The sequence below is a fragment of the Gorilla gorilla genome, chromosome 1 (assembly GCF_029281585.2).
Source record: "Gorilla gorilla gorilla isolate KB3781 chromosome 1, NHGRI_mGorGor1-v2.1_pri, whole genome shotgun sequence".
Taxonomy (NCBI): domain Eukaryota; kingdom Metazoa; phylum Chordata; class Mammalia; order Primates; family Hominidae; genus Gorilla; species Gorilla gorilla.
In genome coordinates, this window is record NC_073224.2 from 225,687,024 (window position 1) to 225,709,411 (window position 22,388).

At 41.5% G+C, this 22,388-nt stretch overlaps 1 protein-coding gene and 1 long non-coding RNA gene across 2 annotated transcripts in view; one reads left to right on the top strand and one right to left on the bottom strand.

Moving 5' to 3' along the window:
* The window catches only part of LOC134757878 (uncharacterized), a 30,963-nt gene extending 15,531 nt beyond the window's left edge, over positions 1–15,432 (top strand). Inside the window, exon 3 of the long non-coding RNA XR_010132411.1 lies at positions 14,341–15,432. This is a non-coding gene — a long non-coding RNA (uncharacterized lncRNA). The remainder of the gene's footprint in view (positions 1–14,340) is intronic.
* Positions 1–22,388, bottom strand: part of KAZN (kazrin, periplakin interacting protein) — a 1,230,220-nt gene that overhangs the window by 615,769 nt on the left and 592,063 nt on the right. The window lies entirely within an intron of this gene.

The window sequence follows — 22,388 nt, forward strand, 5'->3', positions numbered from 1 at the left end:
TTCCAATCTGGATACTTTTTTCTTTCTCTTGCTTAATTGCACTGGCTAGAACCTCTAGTACAATGTTAAATGGGAGTAGTGAGAATGAATATCTTTGTCTTAGTTCTGATCTTGGAGGGAAAACATTCATTCTTTCACCATTAAGTATCATGTTAATTGTGGGCTTTTATTATTATTTTTATTCATTTATTTTTTGCAGATGCTCTTTTTAGGTTATGAAAAAGTCTGTGAAGAATTGGTATTTATTCTTCTTTAAACATTTGGTAGAATTCACCAGTGAATCCATTTGGGCCTGGGCTTTTCTTTGTGGGAATTTTTTAAAACTAGAAATTCCTCTCTCTACTTGTTATAAGTCAATTTAGATTTTCAATTTATTCTTGAGTCAGTTTCTGTAGTTTGTGTCTTCCAGGAATTTTCCCATTTCATCTAGGCTATATCATTTGTTGACATACAATGTGCATAGTATTTCCGCATACTCTGTTTTATTTATAATCTGTTTTATTTTATGAGGTAGGTAGTAATGTCTACTTTTTCATTCCTGGCTTAAGTCATTTGAGCCTTCATTTTTCTTTGTGAGGGTAAAGGTTTATCAATCTTGTTGATCTTTTGAAAGAACCAACTTTTGGTTTCTTTGATTTTCTCTATCATCTTTCTATTCTATCTTTCATGTGTTTCGGTTCCAGTTTTTATTATTTCCTTCCTTCTGCTTGCTTGGAGTTTAGTTTGCTCTTGGTTTTCTAATTCTTTAAAGTGGAAGTTTAGATTATTAACTTGAGATCTTGCTTCTTATAAAAAATAGGCATCTATAACTATAAATTTCCCAAGGGACATTTACAAAATAAATAAAAGGTTGTACTACTTAAGTTTTGAGAAATTATCTAGGCTGAAAAGGGAAATAAAACAAGTAAAGTTTAGGTCGGTGTTTCTGCAAGTGTTCTGTGTGCAAATACGTTTGGGAATAGTTGGCTTAAAGGAAGTGAAACAGATTTTCCCACTGCAGCACGGCTCTGGCTCTTTGACGTGCTAGCGTAGGATATGACTCTCCCAGGGGAGGTGTGGCCCTTGAGTTCCCAGACTTTATTTGCCCAAGGAATACTTCATTGCTGGCATTCTGCAGGGCAGGGTAGCATCATGACTTGGGGGCCCTGGGTGCTTTTGCCTTTGTGGCCTTCTCCTTCATAGAAAGTATTAAAAATTACATTTTACAAACACATTGACATAAAGACATATAATGCAACTTAATTCATTATTATATGAATTCACTTATTCTATTCACGTTTTTCTAAGTTTAAAAGAAATTAAAACATTTTTGATTAATGAAACATCAGGTGCCTTGAACAGCGTGGTGGGCCTCTGCTACTGCGCCTACTGGAGAAGTTAGCCAGATGCAGAGCTCGGCCAGGGGCAGAACATTCCCAGGAGATGTGAGCACACCGCTAAGCTCAGTGAGGGTTTCAGGACAGGCTGGCAAGGACAAGACCTGGAGTACAACTGAGGCCCAAGCCACTAGGGCCAAGCCAGGGTCATTGCCAGGACTGTGGCCATCAGTCATTTTTAGCATTCAAAAAGAAATAAAAATGTAACTCATCAGGAGCTCAGCATCTTCATATGAAATAAAATAACCCTGTTCTGTCTACACCTGCCTCTCTCCCTTTAAAGGATTTGGTTTGCTTGGGAGGGGTCTGAAATGTGCACCCATCTAACCCAGTTAGACTGCAGAACAATCGATAATGAGACAATGCACCACTGTTATTCAGAAATACCTCCCTTTTGCACAATCCTGGAGCCCACAGCCAGCTCCTCCCAGAAAGAAAGGCAGGACAGCAATTGTCACGGGATCAATATCTTCTAGCTTAGGAAGAATCGATCCCATGGCAGAGCCTCAAGGCAGCCTTCTACCTATCTAAGACTTGGGTGGGGGAGAGAAGTGAGCATCCACCCCAAAAAGTGAGATGTGCAAGAGAAGTGCACTTAGCAGTGATGGGGATTGTAGAAGCCATCTCTGCATCTAAGCTTTCTTTTATGTTTGGGAAAAGTTGAGAGGTGGGGGCTTTTAGCATTGCCTGAACTCACACGACTTGCCTGAGCTAGAGCTAGCATCAGAACTCCAGTCACCCGATGTCCACTTTGGCATGATCTTAGTTTTATAAACACACTCACCAAATATTTACAGATTCCTAGATTTGCTGGGGATTCTGCTTGGCAATGCATTGGTTAGGATCTTGGCAGAAAAGCAATGGTACCGTCAATAAGGTTAATTGAGGAGGGTTTAACGAGGGAACTGTTTACCGTGCTGCTGCAGGGTTAAGAAAATCAATAAAGGATGACAAAGCACCGAGGACAGGCAAGAGTGGGAAGCTGTTACTGTCCCCAGGTCCCCAGGCCTGAACAGGAAGGGGAAGAAGGGGTTCTAGAACCTGGGGAACTGTCACTGTAGCGAAGAGGCTACTTAGACAGGGGCTTGCTGCCTTGGCCAACCCATGGCTTGGAGGGAGGGACCCAGGAGAATAAGTACCCAGACTCCTATCTCTTCCCACCCTCCACTCTCCATTTTTTTCTTTTTCCTTTATTTTATTTTTTATATTTTGAGGCAGAGTCTTGCTCTGTCACCCAGGCTGGAGCGCAGTGGCCTGATCTCAGCTCACTGCAACCTCCGCCTCCAGGGCTCAAGCGACTCTCCTGCCTCAGCCCACCAAGTAGCTGGGATTACAGGCACCCACCACCACACCCAGCTAATTTTTGTAATTTTAGTAGAGACGGGTTTCACCATGTTGGCCAGGCTGGTCTTGAACCCCTGACCCCAAGTGATCCACCTGCCTTGGCCTCCCAAAGTGCTGGGATTATAGGCATGAGCCATCGTGCCTGGCCTACCATCCAGTTTTCTTTGGCATCTTCCCAGCTAGAAGCCAGAGAGCACTGCCTGCCTGTGGCTTCACCCTGGGGCACAGAGCAGGCAGGAGAAGGCTGGAGAAAGGGTCTGCAGTGGTGAGTGGACATGACCTGGCACAGTGCTACCAATAGGAGGTGGGGGAACCAGTCCTTTGAGCTAGGAGCTTATGATGGAGTAGAGGCATAAAAGAACACTGACAAGCCATGGATTTTGTGCCGTGTAAATTCAAGGTGCTATGGTAATGTGAAAGAAGAAAACTGGAGAGGCGATCAGTGAGGAAAGTCAGGGAACGTTTCCAAAGTAAGAGCCTTGAACTGAGTCCCAGACATTGAATACGAATGAGGTGAAGGAGAAGCAGCTTGTAAAAGTACAGGCAAGGGAAACCGGATAGAAATTGGTGCCAGGCTGCAAAGCTTGAGTTTTAACCAGAAGGCATAAGAAGTCATTAAAATATGTTACGAGACCATGGGCAAGGAATTAACATGACTTCTTTCTAATGATAGGTTTTTGTCACTCTGCCTTTTCTTCTACATTGTAGATTCTTCTTCTTCCTCTTTTTTTTTTTTTTCCATCTCAAATTGGATCAGCCGCCGAATAGTTCCCAAAGGGCCAAGCAATAGTCAATATGCTGATCGGGTGGCTGTATTGGAAGCCAAGCCCTAACCCTCTAAGTCTTCCAGATTCTTAATTCTGTTGACAATCTGGTTCTCCAAGTAATATATCTTCATAGGCTGAATGGGTAAGTAGTCTTTGACAAGCAGTATTAAATGTCCTATTATTTTACTCTGTTTCAAATTCCATACTCATTCATATGGCCAACTTTAAACTGAAATAAATTATTCTTCTGGTGACTCTATTCATCCTGAAGTTGAAAACCTCCTGGAAGTAATGGAAACTCAAGTTCTAAGGTAGGGAAATGACTCTGATTTACTTTTGTGAAATGTTTTCCCTTTTAAAATGATTTATGACAGTTTGCCACTATTCAAACCTCTTTAGGCTCTTGCAGCTGAATTTAAACAAAAAAGATCTTTTTTTTTTTTAGTAACAGAATTAAGTAAAGCATAGAAAAGACCAAACTGTACAACTGCAATAAAAACAGTCATTCTCTTATATCTCTTATAATTGAGATTCAATTTCACTTTCTCCTCTGTCTCTGCTTATTAGTCAGAATCTCTGAGTGAAAAGGGTGAAGTCGGTGTTTTATCGCTATCAGAGTTGGAGAGAGAATAAGGCGTATGGGTTTTCTGTACCTCTTTTGTGCATGCTTTGTAATAGTCTAGCATTCTTTTGGTGGATATTCAATACCAGTAGATTGAATCTTGGCAGAGTTGGAAAATAAAACACAATGTTGCATTCAAGTATATATAATACTTTAGGCAAAAAGAATGGTAAAGATGCATTTCTCAGTTGTCAAGTTCTAAGATCAATGCATCTGGAAAGAGAGCCAGAATCTCTGTAGAGTCACACCTAGGTATTTCTGCAGCTGCTTCCTGGTTTCTGGGTTTGAATTCCAGCTTTTTTCTTCTTTTTTTGGTAAGCCTTTCAAATGCTGATGCTACATGTTTAAGAATGTGCATGTGAATATCACGCTTTGCATGTAGGCACGCACACATTTTCACCTATGTCTCAACTCAGAAAAGATGCTTCAGTGTGACTGAGAGAGCCCAGTAGTATTCTTAGAGTCACTGCCAAGCTGCTTCAGAGCTGAAAATTTCAAGGGAATCAAAAATTAGGCTTCTATTTTCTTTGTCACTCTTCCTCATCTATCATTATAATAATGTATTCAAAAGTGATCACGAACATTTTCAACAGCAATAATAACTAAAGTCTTTCAAGAAGCTATTCTTGTCTCCAGAGGAAACACCTTTTTTCTCTGGCCTTTATGAAAATAAAAATATCAAGGATTAAATCAAATCTCTAGCCCCCTAACATTGTGGTTAACGAGTCTATGAATATCAATTTCCATATTCGCATGCACAAGCACCCCCAACAACACGTAAGTTATTCCCTTCCCCCCAGAATGTTCACATTCCTCAGTGCCATTTCTGCATTATTTCAAACATTCCTTGTTTCTATTTTGATTCTTGATAAGCAGAAAGAAGAGATTCAGAGGCTTTTTCCTTGTTAGCTTCACAGCAGGGATTTTTTATAAATATGGAAACTACAGCAGAGTTCGATTGTGTGTGTGAACTGGAAACCAGCAGCCCCTTTAAAGCCTAATTTATTCAAAATAACCACATGGCAACAAGGATCTTTCTTCTTCATTGTCTTGAATCAGTGAAAAGCGAGACTGTGAAAATAAATAGCAAGCCTTGGAAAAATCCTGTCTAATAAACTCAAAATGCTGGATCAGGTAAAACACACTTTTAGAAAAAGTCGTGGACTATTAAGAAAAGAAAGAAAAAGGAAAGAAAGATTCAATATTTCACTCTTAAAGACCCACCTTTCAAAGAAAGAACGTTGGTTCCACTGACTCCCTGAAGATAAATGATGGAGAAAGGAAAGCCCCCTTTCCTTCCAATGTTGTAATTCCTTGATGCATTTTGCAAGCCCTTGAATCAACTGGCAAGACCTGAAGGCAATTTCATTTTCTAGAAGCCTTCCTCTCCCCCTAATTTCCTAACCAAGTCAATGGTGGATCACTGAGATACATGTTCCTGGGCATCTCATTTCCTCCCGATTTCCCGAGGCTACTTCTAATAAAGAAGGAGAGTTGGAGAGACCCAGAGACTCACAGGGATCCTAATATAATCACTTCTGTCAGACTAAAATTCTGACTCATGCTAATTCACTGTGACCAATCATTGGGAATTCAAGAAATAAGCTAGATCTACACTGTTAATTTAAATTATTCCAGTGTGCCTCATCTACCAGAAAGGAAAGGAGCATGAATTTCTTCTCTTTGCCTGGGGGTGTGGAGTGAGCCATCTGGCTAAAGGGGCAGGGGTAGTTAAAACTCACTCAGGATGAGGGAATTAATGGAAAATCGAACCAGGAGCCCCTACCCTAATCCATGCTGTGGCCTTCATCTAGGGCTTTTCAGGTTGAAAGGAAGGTCTGATTGAGCCAAAATGATTACTGTCACAGGATTTCTTTATGGTTTTCTTTTAATCACCAGGCCTGGGTAAAATTGTCTATTGATTGACCTTAAATGAAATCTACTTTAACCTGGGAACTCCATTAAAAGAATAATTCAAGAGGCCATCTCTCTAGCAGCTCATTGTTAACCTGACTGCCTGGGAATTAATGATGCATACCGTTCTGGGAGACTCATAATGCCTTCCAAGTTTAAATATTTATCTGAACTCCTTGAAACCTTGCTGTATTCTCTTTCTCCACTAGCCTGAGTTTCATTTCTTCTTCTTTCCTTTGAGAAATGAATTTTTGTTTTTCCTTCCTTAGAATCAGATTCACTGGTGCTCTCTGTGCTCCACATTCTAGTGGGTCAGCTGTGGGGGAAGTTCCCAGAATTCTCTACCTCCCCACATCACCCAGGCTATCTCTCCCAATGACCAGAGAGCATTGGAAATGCAATATGCCTTCCATAGTTTCCCATAAACACTGCACCGAATGCATTTTAATTTGTACTGAAAGGGGTCACATTTTAGAATAAATTGTCCACTCTGGACATATTTACTCCTGAAGGGTGCAAAAAACAATGCTTCCTGGAGATTTTGGTTTTGCATGGACATTACAGATTGGTTCAGGAGGTCAGAAGTAAGGCAGTGGGGATAGACTATTACACCTAATGTTGGCAGCTAGGCACGAGAGGACCTGCCTTGCCACACTGGAGATTGGACCAGAGGCTGTGTACATCAACACGTCACCTGCCTATTGACCTGAAGGGGGATTGGCATGACACCCAAATAGACAGTGAGAGGAAATACGTGGGGAACTCAACATCCCAACTGTCATCACACAAGAAGCCATTGACAGTGACCAAAGATGGGGGTGGAGGGACCCAAATTCAAAAACATGAGTATTAAGAAAAAGCAACAGCTCAGCATAAGAGCAGGTAGCAATCTCTACCTACCCTCTCCCTCTCTGCCCAGCCACGGTTGTGTGCTCATACTATACACTGTGCTATAACCCTGCACACATCTTATTTATGGCACTTGTCACACTTAATTAAAATTACCTGTATAACTGCTTAATTTCCCCATTTGATTCTATCATCTATGGGGACAGGGACTTGCTGGCTCTGGGCTGCTCTTGAGACTAATTCAGTGCTCAGCCCTGGATGGGCAGTCAATAAATTGCATTGTTGAATGAATGAATGAAACATCCATAATATTCAGGGGAAATACGTGCTTCTGAAAATGATTTACTCTAGGAACCAGAAGAAAAGTTTAGAAGACAAAGCCAGAAGACATGGCCCAAGATGAAGAAGGATAGAACATCCTAGGAGAGAAGGGGTTGAGGTTGAAAGAGAATTGTCTTGAGACACAACCCTGACCTGGAGATGGGACTGAGGAGACAAAGAAGTATTGAAAGGAAACGAATGTTGCAGTTGCAGAATTAAAATTCAGCCATGAGGCCAAAAAGAACACAATCATCATTGCAGATTAATGACTGATTCCTGATCAATGGCCTGAGTATGAATTTGAGAAGCTCTCCCAGAATGCAGAACAAGAAAATCTATAATGAAATCAGACATAAGAATATAAGAAATAAGACATCTTCATGGAATTGGAGAAGATGTAGGGAGCACACAGAGATATTATATCATATTTCAGGCAAAATTAATGAAAGGGGCACCATTTCCAGGCACATTCTGGCAAAACTCAAATTACAAGGATAAAGACAAAAATCATACAAGCATGAGTCTGAAACAAGATGAAACAACATACATAGTGGGAGGGAGGGCTTCTCCCCACTCTTCTTTCCCCACCCCATCTTCCTCCCAAAGGAGGTGGAATGAGATACAGAGTGGTGAGTCAGATGTGAATGGATGGGACCTGAGCAGCTCAGCTCTTCCTCTCTTCTCCTTTTCTCTGGGACCCCCCTTGTCCAAGTCATTCTGTAGAACCATCACAACCCACACCAGGTGTTGCTTTCATCTTCCGTTCTTTCAGCAAATACTCATTGAATGTCTACTTTGTGTTGTGCCTGGTTTCCATGCTGGGGATTTCAGAGAAAGTCTGATTGAGAAGACAATAGGCAAAGACACAGATGAGTATACAGCACGGGGCAGGCAGTCCTAAGATTCCCCAAGGCAGAACAAAACAAGGCAAAGGGCCGAGGGATCAGGTGGGAGGGAGGGGCACGCCTTCCTAGAGAGGTGGTCCAGGAAGGCTGCGTGGATGAAATGACATTCCAACAGGCCTGAGAGAGGTGGGGGACAAGCTGTGCGAACGTCTAGGGAAGAATGTCCAGGCAGAGGGAACAGCCAGGGCAGAGGGAACAGCCAGGGCAAAGGCGCTGAGGAGAAGAGGGCCGGGACCTGATTAAGGAATGTCCAGGTCAAGAGGCTGCAGCGAGCAAGTGGTGGGGGATGGCAGAGGTAGTGGTGTGCATGTGTGTGTGCTGTGCGTGCTCACACATGGGTATGGTGTGTGTACGTGCGTGATATATGGGAGGTATATGTGTGATGTGAGTGCATATGTGTGATGTGTGTGCACGTGTGGTGTGTGTGATGTGTGTGCATGTGTGGTGTATGTGCTGTATGTGGTGTGTGTGCTGTATGTGGTGTGTGTGGTGTGTGTGATATATTTGTGGCTTGTAGTGTGTATATGGTGTGTGTGTGTGTAATGTTTGTGCTGTGTATGTGTAGTGTGTGGTATGTATATGGTTTGTGTAGTGTGTTATGTGGTGTGTGTGGTATATGTGTGGTGTGTGTGGTGGGTATATTGTATGTGTGGTGTGTATGTTGTGTGTGATGCATGTACAGCGTGTGTGGTGTGCGTGTGTGGTGTATGTTTGTGGTGTGTGGTGTATGTGTGTGGTGTATATGCGGTATATGTGGTGTGTGTGGCGTATGTGTGGTGTGTGTGGTATGCAGTGTATGTGTGGTGTATGTGGTATGTGTGGTGTATGTGTGGTGTGTGTGGTATGTAGTGTGTGTGTGGTGTATGTGGTGTATGTGTGTGGTGTGTGTAGTGTGTGTGGTGTGTGTGGTGTATGTGTGTGGTGTGTGGTGTATGGTGTGTGTGTAATGTTTGCACTGTGTATGTGTAGTATGTGCTGTATATATGGTTTGTGTAGTGGTTATGTGGTGTGTGTGGTATATGCGTGGTGTGTGTGGTGGGTATATTGTATGTGTGGTGTGTATATTGTGTGTGATGTATGTATGGTGTGTGTGGTGTATGTCTGTGGTGTGTCTGGTGTATGTGTGCGGTGTGCGTGGTGTGTGTGGTGTATGTGTGTGTTGTATATGTGCTGTGTGTGGTATATGTGGTGTGCGTGGTGTATGTGTGTGGTGTGTGTGGTGTATATGTGATGCATGTGATATGTGTGGTGTGTGTGATATGTAGTGTGTGTGGTGTGTGTGGTGTATGTGTGTGCAGTGTGTGTGGTGTGTGCATGGTATGTGTGGTATATGTGTGTTGTGTGTATGTGTGCTGTATATGTGTGGCATGTGTGGTGTGTGTGTGTGTGGTGTGTGTAGCATATATGTGGTACATGGATGTGTGGTGTGTGGTGTGTGTAGTGTATATGTGGTGTGTGGTGCATGTATGTATGGTGTCTGTGTGGTATATGTGTGGTGTGTATGTGGTATGTGGTTTGTATGTGGTGTGTGTGGTGTATGTGTGCTGTGTATGTGTGGTGTGTGTGTGTGGTGTGTAGTGTGTATGTGGTATGTGTAGTGTCTCTGTGCTGTATCTGTGTGGTGTGTGGTGTGTGGTCTGTGTGTGGTGTGTCGTGTGTGTATGTGTAATGTGTACGCTGTGTATGTACGGTGTGTGGTGTGTATGTGGTATGTGTTTGTGTGATGTGTGTGCTGTGTATATGTGGTTTGTGGTGTGTGTGTGGTGTGTATGTGGTATGTGTATGTGTGATGTGTGTGCTGTGTATGCGTGAGCTGTGTGCTGTGTATGTGTGGTGTGTGTGTGGTGTGTGATGTGTCTGTGGTGTGTGATGTTTGTGTGGTGTGTGGTGTCTGTGTGGTGTGTGTAGTGTGTGGCATGTGTGTGGTGTGTGTGGTTTGTGGTATGTGCATGGTGTGTGTAGCGTGTGGTGTGTGGTGTGTGTGGTGTGTGTGTGTGGTTTGTGGCGTGTGCATGTGTGGTTATGTAGGGCCTAGGGATTATGGGGCCCTGAATTTTCTCCTAAGTGTAAAGAGAAGCCATCAGAAAGGGCAGCAGTCCTGGCCCTTCCACCATTGGAAATGGCCTTGTGCTTTTTCTGGCCATGTCTGCCCACCTCTGTAGAACAGAAGCTTCATAAGGGAAGTCTCGTTTTCCATCTTCTTCCTGTTGATTTCCCAGCACCTACAATGGCATCCTATGCAGGGCAGGTGCTGAAGAATCATTCACTGACAGAATGAGTGAATGAGTGAAGCAGAAGCCACGAGGAGGCAGGGAAAAGACAGTGTGGAGAGAAGCAAGGCTCCTTAATTCATGGTGGCGACCAACTGTGGGGTCCCCAAATTCCAGGGAGCCCTGAGGCCATCTGGGCCCAGAAGAACCCAAACTCCTGTTCTCTCCAAGACTCAGATTCACTCTTCTTGGGCAAGTCTGGGTGACAATCCTCTTGTCACCTCTGGACAGCCTGGCCAGTTTCCCCAGCTGGTCAGGCCCTTCCAGGATCTACTGCTGCCCCCAAACCTGCTCACAGCAGTGGCCAATTCAGACTGGGTTTGAATGTACCCCTTCCAGCACATTCTATCCTCTTTTTCCATTTTTGTTTAATCCAGTGTCTGGCACAAAGTAAGCATGGGGCTGATAATTGTTAAATGTCTTACTGCTCAAGACACTGAAAAGCAATGGTATGAAAAGATTAAAAATGGAGGGATAGGCAAAAAAGTTAAATAATACAAGCAAAAAATTTTTTTCTTTTTAAAAGCAGGGGTGGCAGGATCTATTTCAGACAAAGTAGAATTCAAATTCAAAGTGGAATTCAGAAGGGGGAAAAGCATTATTAAATAGAACAAAGGGGACATTTATATAGATAAATGGTATAATCACACAGAACTTATAAATAGCCACACACTGACAATGTATTAGATAACATGCAACACCCACTCCTAGTTAAAAAGGAAAGAAAACCTCTTTGAAAGCTAGGAATGCAAGTCCACTTAATCAGCATGACAAATAATATCAAGCTAAAACCAGCAACTACCATCATATTTAATGGTGAATACAGAAGGTATTCTCATTAAAATCAGTAGAAATCCAGGTGTCCCTGGTAATATCAAAAGAGTAACATGGACACAGGGAGGGGAATATCACACACCGGGGCCTGTCGGCGGGTAGGGGACTACGGGAGGGATAGCATTAGGAGAAATACCTGCTGTAGATGACGGATTGATGGGTGCAGCAAACCACCATGGCACGTCTATACCTATGTAACAAACCTGCACATTCTGCACACGTATCCTAGAACTTAAAGTATAACAATAATAAAAAAAGGGTAACTTGTAAATCTCTTAGAGTTCATGAGGTTTAATAAAGTAGGCGGATTAACTATCAAATAGAGAAAAAGCAATAGCTTTGCTTATAACAGCATTAACCAGTTAAAAGATGAAATGGGAAAGAAAACCACTTTCTTAATTGCAATAGCAAACCCAGGACACCTAGGAATAAACATGACAAGGAATGAGTGGGATCGACATGAGGAAAATTGGAAAAATCTTTTTGAGATACAAAAGAAGATGTGAACAAATGTATAAACATTTCTGTAGAAGGAATCTAAAGTTTGTGACAATGACAATTCTTCTCCAATTAGTTTATAAACTTAGTATTTTCACAATCAATAGTCTTTGGATTTATTTTTCTTTTGAAATGTGACCAAATAATTCTAAAATTTATTTGGAAAAATGAACAGATGGGAAAAAACTAAGAGGATTAGAACAATGTTTCAAAAATGTTGAAATCGATTATGTGGGAGCATGATGGCAGGTGAATTTTATTCTCCTCTTTGTATTTTTCTACATTTAAGAAATCTTTTATAATGCAAACATTTCATACTAAAATTCACATAGAAATAGAATTAGTTGCAAAAATATAACCATTAAAAAACAACCACCCCGTCTCTGCTAAAAATAGAAATATTAGCTGGGCGTGGTGGCACACGCCTGTAATCCCAGCTACTCGGGAGGCTGAGGCAGGAGAATTGCTTGAACCTGGGAAGCGGAGGTTGCAGTGAGCCGAGATCGCACCACTGCACTCCAGCCTGGTGACAGAGCGAGACTCCATCTCAAAAGCAAACAAACAAACAAACCAAAAAAACAAAAAAAAAAACAACCAAATGCAGATGAGTTGTTCATTAATCTCAGGCTATACAAAGACTTTGTAAATATACACACAATTAAGATCATCTTAAGAAATGTGATGGAGTGGGTTGTACAAAAATTAAACTGTGTCTCTCAAAAAGCAAACACACTCAAAAGCCAAACTTCAAAGAAAACAAAATTGTAACTAACGCAGATAAAGGGTAAATTTTTTCCTGATATAAAAGGGTCTCAAAGATCAAAAAGAAGGACCTTCACCCATTAGTAGAACAAAAGGGTGGAAGATAAGAGCAGACAAATCACAGAGGCCAACCTGACTAGTAATCAAACAAATTAACAAGGCAAGTCACTGCCATTTATGCCAAACTGTCCAGCACAAAAAGATGCTGAATGCTGAGAGGATGAGAAGGGATGTGCCTTCCTCTTCAGGCTGTTGGTGGCTTAAAGTGGGATGCTCATTCTCAAAAGCATTTGACAATAGGTAACAAAGACTTAAAATGAGTTCACACCCTTTGACAAAGAAATTCCATTTCCAGCAAGTCTATTCTAGGGAAACAGTCAGATATGTAGGCAAAGATTTATACACAAGAATATTTATTCATGAGAGAAATGAACATTGAAATTCTATTTTGAATAATATTTAAATTAAGGAAAAATTCTCCTTAAATAATGTTGATTGAAAAGTGATTTCAAAACAGTGTATTCATTATTATTATTATTATTTTTAAGACAGAGTCTTACTCTGTCACACAGGCTGGAGTGCAGTGGTGCAATCTAGGCTCACTGCAAACTCTGCCTCCCAGGTTCAAGTGATTCTCCTGCCCCAGCCTCCCAAGTAGCTGGGATTACAGGCATGTGCCACCATGGCCAGCTAAGTTTTGTATTTTTAGTAGAGGCGGGGTTTCACCATGTTGGCCAGGCTGCTCTTGAACTGCTGACCTCAAGTGATCCACCTGCCTTGGCTTCTCAAAGTGTTAGGATTACAGGTATGAGCCGCCGTGCCCAGCCCAAAATGGTGTATTCAATTTACACTGAATTGCAATAAATTGATCCCAATTTATATAGATACATTTTATGTAGATACAGTTTATATATATATAATTTTATCCCAATTTATATAGATATAGTTGATCTCAATTTATACAGATACAGATACACAGAACTTATATAGATGTGTATAATAGATATATAGAGTCCCAAAATGTTACCCGTGATTATCTCTAGTCAAATTATGGTTGGTTATTATTTTTGTCATATTCTTCTTCTTTCACATTTCCAATTTTTCTACAATGTGTAGAAATGACCTCAATCATAAGAAACCCCAAGATTATTTTTAAAAAGATGAAAACAACAATTGCCAAAGAATTTGGCTCCCAAAGGGTGGGACAGAAGTTAACTCTAGTGATCTCTGTTTCTCTTTCTCTCAAGGCCCAATAAAGGGAAAATACAATTAAGTTAATTGCCATAAACATTTATTGCACCCTTACTGTGAATAAGGCACAGTGCTGAGGGCAGTGAAACAATGCAAAGATGGACAAGAAATGAATCCTGTCCTCCAAACACAGTCATCAGGTGAAAGCAGATGGACTCCAAATTGGAAAGCCATAAAACATGGCGCACGGGGCCAAGGGGTGATGGGAAGCCAGAGGCAGATGGAGAGCGCTAACGGGAAGGATCCCTGGGGGAAGAAACTTTCTTGCACTTCTCAGACATCGCAGGAATTACAATGCCATGGAGGAAGTTTTCTTTTCTGGAATTCCTTTCAGGGACAGCATTTTGTGTGGTTGGAGGAAGGGGTGATGAATGAAAAAAGCAGCCTGTGATTGAAGATGCTTACAGGCGGCCAGGTGCTCTGCTAAATGCTTTAATTGTGCACTTTCACTGAATCCTCAGACTGAACCTATGAGGTTGCCACTATGACAAGCCCCATGTTCTAGATGGGGAAGTGGAGGCCCAGCAGTTACATAATGTGCCTGTGTTTGCACACAGCGCATGGTAGAACCAGGATTTCAGTCCAAGCAATTTCACCTTAGAGCCTTTACTCTTATTTTTCCTACAGAGTGGAGCTTGCAAATTGGGCCAGAGTGGAATTGTTCAGACCTTAGCGACGATGAGAGGTCACCGTTCTCTTTTTCAGCATCCTCCTGTCTTTCTTCCTCTCTCCCCAACATCTCAGGCAGCTTTGAGCCTCTCCTCCAAGCAAGTGACTAAGAGACAGATATTTCAAGAATATTGTATTGAAGGTGTGCCAAATGATTAGCCTCTACATGATACTGAAGAGTCTTAAGTCTGCGCCTCTGGAGAGCCCAAAAGGGAGACAGGTTTCTTCTGCAAAGACTCATCTATGATCCCTGTTGTAAGTTATTAGTTTAATGAATACTTGCTGAGCATCCAATATGCTAGGATATTGTGTTAGGTGCTGGGGACACTCTCAAAGCTCCTTAGTCAAAACCCTCCAGTCTACAGACCTCTCCTTTGAGCCAGTGGCCCATGTGACCTCCTTCCTTGGAAGGCCTCACCCTCAGCACATTCCAACTGAATCACTGCTCCGTTCCAAGCCTCCCATTCCTTCTGGATCCTTTCCTGGTGAGGCAGCACTAGCTACCCAGATCTGTAAGCCACAAATGACCTTCTGCCCCATGGCATCTGATCCATCCTCAAATGTTGTCCAGGCTCACCCCTCAAAAATATCTACTGCTGTCCACCAGCACTGCCACCACCTCAGTTGCAGCCACCATCCTCTCTCCTGGACAACCACTGTAGCCTCCAAAAGGTACTCCCGCATTGGTTCAGTTGTCACACAGAGAGAACTTAACTCTTTCCTTTCCTCCACTTTTAAAAGCCTCTGGGTTTTTTGTTTATCTTTGGAACAAAATAAAAGTCTTTGGTTCCAGCCCCTACTTAGCTAATTTCTTCATCTCTCCTCTTCTTCCCTTTGTATGTGGATATGAAGCTGGGGAAATAAGTGAATGTCTGGACTCCAGGCTGTGACATTGGTGACTTTGGGGTGTGAGGCTGGGGATGAGAAAGGAGGTGGGTAGAGGGAGATTTTTCTCATGTATCTTTGAACTGTTTCACTGGCTATAGTGAATACAAGTTAACTCTGTAATATTAGCAAAGAAAATTAATAAAGTATGCTTACATATTGTCCATTACTTAAGGAATGAGAGTCTTTTAGTTAGCTATATGGAAAACTTTACTGTAATGTTTGCCTTTTCCTTCCCTATGGTGTCCCCAAAAAACCAGGTCAAACAAAACAGGAGGTAAGGAGGGGGCCTGAGCACTCATGCTGGTGTTGGATCAAGAGCTTTCAACTAAGTGGAAAAGAAAAGTGCAACCCTGTTGATTTAGTCCAGTGTCCTAACGTGCCAGGAAAGAACTCACCACTGTAGCTGTTAGCACTGATTTATGGAATCTCATCTAGACCATTTTCAGCCCTACCAAAAAATAGCTGGTCCTCTGAATACACGCAGCTGATGAATGCTTCTGTTTAACTTGGCCACAAGCAAAACCACACTGAATGTGAATAATTGCTTCAGATAAAAAGACAGACCCCGTAATGTATAGGGAGCTACCAAGGAATTTAGGCTCGAGGTCAAACCGATGGCCTGGCAAGTGTAATATTATGCCTGGCACTTCCCAGTGGTCAGTACTTTGGAATCCAGCCCACCTATTCTGTGAAATTCACCATGGAGGACAAGGAACGGAATTCTCCTCCCAAGCCTGAAGGTGTTAGTGGCATGGTGTCAACTCTTATTACCTAGTTAAAAATTGATTATCAAAATGTCTATCTGCTGAGTCTATCTGACTCAACCATCTTCACTATGCATTATCTTTTATGGATCTTAAATGTACAGGCTATTAAAGTGGGCCAGCTCCTCTTATAAAACAAGACAGAGGAAAAGCAAGAATGTTTCCAAGATAGCTTCTGTATGAGTAACATACAACGGTAGAGTAATGAACTATGATGCTAAATTTTCATTATGAAATTTCACTTTTCCTCCTCAATTTATTTTCCTGGAATCTAGAGTAGGCACCAGGATTTTAACCACAAGCCACAGTTGGTGAGGACTTAAGCATCCCACAACATACATTATGTTAAAAATAATTTCATTTGTGAATTACTCATTGGTCTTAACTGAGAGTTGGTGGAAAGGAACAGTAAAGGGAGAGCTTTCAAACTTTCATCCAAGTCAAACCTGGATGAATGGGTAGAAATCTTAATGTCTTTAAACTTATTTTTCATTTTTTCCATCTAGATATATATTTCCTGAAATATTAAGGTCTTGGGGCAGGATGGCTGGAAAAGTGAACTCTAAATGATGCAGGGCAGGCGAGCCCCAGAGTGGAGCTTAGCCACGTTAGCTTGGCTTTGCCCAGGAAAATTCAAGGGAAAGCCAGAGGTAGAAGGGAACAGCTTTACTGAACAGGCAGTGCCATAGGTCTGGTGGTGTTACAGCTCCATGACTGCTCCCGCAGAGCAAGACTACCCTGTGGGCAGAGAGTAGCTGCTCAGGGCAGTTCTGCAGTCACATTCATATCCACTTTTTTTTTTTTTTTTTGAGATGGAGTCTCACTCTGTTGCCCAGGCTGGAGTGCAGTGATGTGATCTTGGCTCACTGCAACCTCCGCCTCTGGGGTTCAAGTGATTCTCCTGCCTCAGCCTCCTAAGTAGCTGGGACTACAGGCACGCACCAGCATGCCCGGCTAATTTTTGTATTTTTAGTAGAGACAGGGTTTCACCATGTTGGTCAGGCTGGTCTTTTACTCCTGACCTTGTGATCCACCCTCCTCAGCCTCCCAAAGTGCTGGGATTACAGTTGTGAGCCACCACGCAGGTCCAGATCCACTTTTAATTGTGTGCAGATTAAGGGGCAGTTTATGCAGGGTGGGGGTAGTACCTTTTGGATCAGTGAATGCCATGGAAAGAGGTGGCAAGTTCTGGGTGTTGATGGCAACAGTAAATTGACAAGCCACACTGGTAGGTGGGTCTGATTGAAAGCTGCTTTTGCCCCTGGCCCTGTTGTAGCTAGTCAGCTAGTCCTCAGTCTGGTCCAGGTCTGAGCCCCACCTCTGGAGTTGAGTCCCACCTCCTACCTCATAAAGACATATCTGGATTAATTCAAAGTGGGTGGCACTAGAAATGTTGGACAAGCTTTTAAGATGTTCCTTGTAAAGAGTGGAATGTGATAATTTGGTGTTTCTTTGAATGCAACATGTTCAATGAAAGGGAAATGCTGTTTGATATCCTCAGGGTTGCTTGTCTTGTGGGTGATTCTGGCCTTCCTTTCAGTAGACTTGATCTCTCTTATAATTTCCCCTTTTCTTTCCCTGAAATAAAGGTTAGCAAGTTCTTTTGGATACGTGATAGATTGATTGACAGATGGCCTCAATTATTCATTTTCCCCTGAATCTAAACCCTTTGCAAAGTAAGTTTGCACAACCTCTTCATTGTATGTGGTGGTGTGGGGGAGAATTTTGTCCCATCTCTTAGTTTTGGGCTCAGCGTGTGATTTGCTTTGGCCGAGGCTATGAGAGCAGACATGAGACAAACAGAAGTTTGACAAAGCATTTTGGCATTTCCACTCACTTTTTTGGCTTTTGCTGTGAAACATGTCTGAGTTAACCTGCTGGAGAATGAGACCCCAGAGCAAAGCTGAATCAACACAGTTATCCCAGGAGATGCCCCAGACATGTGAGAGAGACCAGCCAAGATCGCATGGCTGCCTGACCTCCCTGCAGCTGACCGTAGCCATGTGAATGCGCCTTGCAGAGCCGAGTCTTGGATGAGCAGAACCAGGCAGCCAGCCTGCAGACCCTGAACAAAAACAAATGTTTACTGTCTGCCACTGAAGTTTTGAGGTTGTTTGTTATGCAGCACTATTGGGACAATAGATAACTGATACAAGATGAAGTTACTTTTTTCTTATACTTGGTTCAAGGAAGAAATATGAGCACAGAATATCATCTTTAAAAAATTGATAAAAATTGTACATATTCGTGGTATACAACCTGATATTTTGAAACACAAATATATCGTGGACTGGCTAAACTGAAATAATTAACATATACATTACCTCACATATCTTTTTTTGGTGGTGTAAACACTTAAAATCTGCTTTCTTAGCAATTTTCAAGAATATAATACATTGTTATTGACTATAGCCACACCATTGTGCAATAGATCTCTTGAACTTATTTCTCCTAGCTAACTGAAAGCAATCTTGAGCAAAGAGAGCCAAACTGGAGGCATCACACATTACCTGATTTCAAAATATATTACAAAGCTAGAGTAATTAAAACACCATTGTACTGGCATAAAAACAGACACATAGACCGTCAGAACAGAATAGAAAGCTCCGAAATAAATCCATGCATCTATGGTCAATCAATTTTCAATAAAGATGCCAAGAAAATGCAATGAGGAGAGGACGATCTCTTTAATAAACGGTACTGGAAAAACTGGATATCCACATGCGGGAGAATCAAATTAGACCATTATCTCACACCATATACAAAAACATAATTTAAAATGGATTAAAGACTTTATGTAAGACCTGAAACTATAAAACTACTAGAAGAAAACATAGGGCAATGGCTCCATGACACTGGTCAGAGCAATGATTTTTTGATCTATGACCCCAAAAATAGGGGCAACAAAAGTGAAAACAGACAAATAGGATTAAACTAAAAAGTCTCTGTACAGCAAAGGAAACAATCAACAGAATGAAGAGACAACCTATTGAATGGGAGAAAATATTTGCAAATGTATAAATGTATAAAACCGATGTAAACCTATCCATACCTAAAATGTATAAAACCAAATTGTAACATAACTGCTGTAGACACACTTTCGCAAAACCTCTTAAGACTCTGTTCCCTTGGCATGGTCACTCATATTGGCTCAGAACAAACCTCTTTAAGATATTTTACAGAGTTTGGTTTTTCCATTAACAGAGGTTTATATCCAAAATATATAAGAAGCATGGAATATCTTCTGCAAACAAGCTGCCCTTTAGTTCCTTCTTGGATTGATTCATGTCTTATGTCAGTGAGGTTTCCCTGATGCTGTAAGTCCCTCACTTTTGGTAATGGGCCCTCTTGCTGATGTTTTTGCTCCCCTCTGAAGCACAAGTGAGAGTTATTCCAGGGTTGCATGGAGGAGGAGGGCCCCATTCTCTATCTTCATTTGAATATTGGTAGCTTTAGCGTTCTTATTTTGATGTGACTCTCCCTTGCTGGAAAATGGCCTTGGAGTTTGGATGGGTTTTATTGTTGGAAGATAAATCAGATTTGAGATCCTGAGGGATTCTAGCAGCTGAAGTGTAAACTTGGATGGGAGCAAAGTCAGAATAATAATGGCTAATATTTACAGCGTGTGTCAGTCAGCATGCCAGGAAGGAAAGCTTAGAAAAGCTCTTTGCATATATTCATTCATTTAAGTCTCGGAACAGCTCTGTGAAACAGGAATGATTATTCCCATTGTGCAGATGACAAAACTAAGGTATAAATAAAGAGGTTATGTGACTTACCTAAGGATACTTGCCCAGCTAGTAAGGAATGTAAGTCCAGGCAGTCGGATGCCAGAATCCACACCCTTGACCATAAAGTTATATTAGCTCCCGTTGACTCGGATCACATGGGGACCACGTGCTTAGTGCATAGGTAAAGCCCACTCTCCTGCACCCTCAGCAGGCTTGGGAAGTTCCTGCCATATGCTGGCTCTCAGAGAGTGTTATCCTGAATCTCTACCACAGGGAACTCCATAAAGACCCCTCACCTGCCCTTGCCCCAAGACCCCTCCCCAACTCCCTCCCTTTCTAATGATGCGATTATTCTGCATTGATTGAATGCTTAGCATGAAACAACCCCTCAGGGGGTTTACATGTAATGTTTTATTGAACACATACAACCTATTAGGAGATATTAATATTATCTCTATTTTACAGATGAGCAAATAGAGTCTGAGAGAAGGTAAGTAACTGGTCAGAGATGGCTTCCCAGAGGCAGAACAGAGACCAGAGTCAGCCAGACTCCAGATCACCTACACTCTTAGCCGTGAGCTCTAGTGACTGCCTTCACATGGGACTTCCTGATTTTATTCAAACTCTGGCTGTCTGCAAGAAATACCTTTTCATTTCTAGACCTGAACCTACTTTTTCTTTGGGCCCTGGCTCCCCAGTCATGGTAGAAATTTGTCTTGGTCTGAAATTCTCTGCTTTTTCTTTCAGGTTGGGTAGGTTGGGGTATCAGCTAGGAGGAGGGGGTGAGCACCTGTTCCTTGGTAGATGGCACCTGTCCCGGAGGTGGCCTTCTTCCTATCTGGCCTTTGGCCATCTATCCATGCAGCTCACCGCTGCATGCTCCTCAAGCTGTCCGACATTGCCTGGCACCTGTTGGCTCTCTGGTCCACGTGGATGCAGCCTTTGGGAAGCATTACCATGTCCCTAAGCCACTCTGAGCTGTGGAAAGCCACGGGTCTGTCTTGGGCCCATCTGCCTGGACACTCCATGCAGGCATGCTGTTTGCTCTTGTACCACTGGGCCTGCATGGTTGTTGACTGACTTGCACACTCTGGTGCTCTGAGGATGAGAGTTCCAGAACATTCCTCAGGAAGGCAGGGCCAAGGTCTCCTTCACAGGCATCTCCAGCATCCTCTCTTCTTACGCTTTTAAGCATGCCAAATCCACCTCTCCACAATCTCTCTCTCTCGGTTTCTAGTTGCCCTGTGTATACATCTCCCAGTTTTCCAAGTTGAGATTTTTTTTTTGCCTAAACAATCAAGAACCACAATAAGTACTTGACAAATTATTCACTTTAAAAAACGAAGTGCCCTGCTATGTGAGGCCCCAGGCAAGATTACTTTCCTTGTCCTTATTCTTGCCATCTGAGAGCCAGAGATCAAAAATAGGTATTTTAGGAATCATGTATGAGGGCTACTGCTGACCTCTGAGGTTCAGGAGATAGAACTTGGAACTTGCTCTCTTACTTAATTAGACTAAGCATTCATATTTGATAGATTTTTTTTTCTAGAAAATTGGCCCTAACACTGAGCTACTTTATAATAATCTTAAACAACAACAAGACCATTATTAATAATGGCTAACCTTACTGAGGGCTTATTATATGTCCAGTGCTTTAAAAGCTTTTTCATATACTAACTTATTTTACCTTCACAATATCCTAGGCAGTAGGTACTTTTATCAATCCTACTTTGTAGACATGAAAACTGAGTGGGCAGGAAAATTGCCCAAGAAGATGCAACACATAAGAGGCAGAGGTAGAATTTGAACTTAGATGGTGGCTCCTGCAGCCCTCTCCTGACCGTGTGAGATTGATCTATTCATTATACACCTACTGAACTGGGTTAGAAAAAGCAGAGCAAAGCTATGCTTAGGGAGTGAAAGACAGAAAATACACACATGAAGGCAACTGATCAAGTGTATAGTCATCATTGCCTTTCCATCTTGTGTGTGTAATATAAATATATGTAAGTAATAAATAATACATAAAATGCATATTCTATTAATATATTATATATAAAATATATATTTTCTTTCAGGTTGGGTAGGTCGAAGATGTGAGCAGCTAGGGGGAGTGGGTGAGAATCTGTTCCTTGTTTCCTTGGTATAATTTATAAATATATATAAATAAATTACATTTTATATATATAGTATATATATATTATATATTTTTTACATATATAAATACATATATAGTATATGTAATTTATGTATCTGTTTATATATACATAAAAATATATATTTTATATATTATAGTTTATATATTATAAACAAATATTATATATTATAATACATAATATATACATATATTTTTATACATTATATAAAATATAATATATAATATGTATATTATGTATTATGTTTATAAATATACATAAATATATAAATTATATATGCTATATATACACTAGAATATTTTGTCAACATAAAGGCCTTCTAGAACTCTCATCCCTTATACATCTATGCAAACTCTGTATAGTACATCTTATTGTCATCATGACACCAAACTGCTATTGTATGTTTAGGGGCCTGTCACTCCTGCTAGAATGTAAGCAAATTGAGGCCAGAGAAAGTATCTCTGAGC